The 869-nt window shown below is 48.9% G+C and overlaps 1 protein-coding gene across 1 annotated transcript in view; it reads left to right on the forward strand.

Annotated features, from left to right (window-relative positions):
• LOC113213625 (uncharacterized) overlaps nt 1-869 on the forward strand; it is a 243,335-nt gene that overhangs the window by 229,287 nt on the left and 13,179 nt on the right. The window lies entirely within an intron of this gene.

Raw genomic sequence — 869 nt, forward strand, 5'->3', positions numbered from 1 at the left:
GCGGGGGGCTGTCGACAGCCTCTTCCTCTTTCCAATTAAAAGAGTTTTACGGCCCCGGACCTGGCCGTGCCCTCTATAATTCACAAGCAGACCGTCGCAGGGTCTGGCTAAAGCCAGCTCCAGGAGCCCAGCTCCAGGAGCCCAGCCCCGCCTCCAGGCGAGCCTCCAGGCTCCACAGTACCTGTGCTGCCCGCTCGCTCACGCACTCGACGCGGCCAGCGACGCGGACGAGTTACCGCGCCGCACGCTACCCGCGGCTTGTGTGGCTCTTTTGTCTGGCCCATCTATAATCCACGTGTGTGTGGCGCCGACGCTTCAAAAAGAAAAAGGAGATTAAAAAAAAATACCGTAATCATTAACCAATCACTTTGTGTATTTATGACGCGCGCCCCCGTGAGCTTTTGATGGAATTACCCGTGGAAAGGCTACCCTGCTAGGGTCAAGGCTGCAACATATTGAGTGCGATTTCGCGCTCCAAATGAGTGAGACACTTTTGCCCCGCCAAATCAAAGCAAGGCCTCTAAACCTCACCCTATTTGGGTGATATCGAGCCGAATTCTCACTCTGAAGGTATTGAGATTTACCTGACCTCGCCCAAATAATGTTGGTGAGGAACCTCACTTTCAATCGGTGAGGACTGTAAAAAATAATGTAGTAAGGAACCTCACTCTCATTCAGTGAGGACTGTAAATTAAATTATCGAACAAAATAAAGTAGGGAAAATAATCTTGCTATCAGGAGAGCGATATTTTTCGTGTCATTGATCTTGCCCTCTTTAGAGAAATAGCTGACTCAGCTGAAGTAAGATTTTTCAAAAAAAAATAAATCGGGGTGGTTTGATTGAAAAGTTGAAAACTTTCGCGGGCTAT

The sequence above is a fragment of the Frankliniella occidentalis genome, unplaced genomic scaffold (assembly GCF_000697945.3).
Source record: "Frankliniella occidentalis isolate FOCC.00 unplaced genomic scaffold, Focc_3.1 Scaffold9, whole genome shotgun sequence".
Classification (NCBI taxonomy): Eukaryota; Metazoa; Arthropoda; class Insecta; order Thysanoptera; family Thripidae; genus Frankliniella; species Frankliniella occidentalis.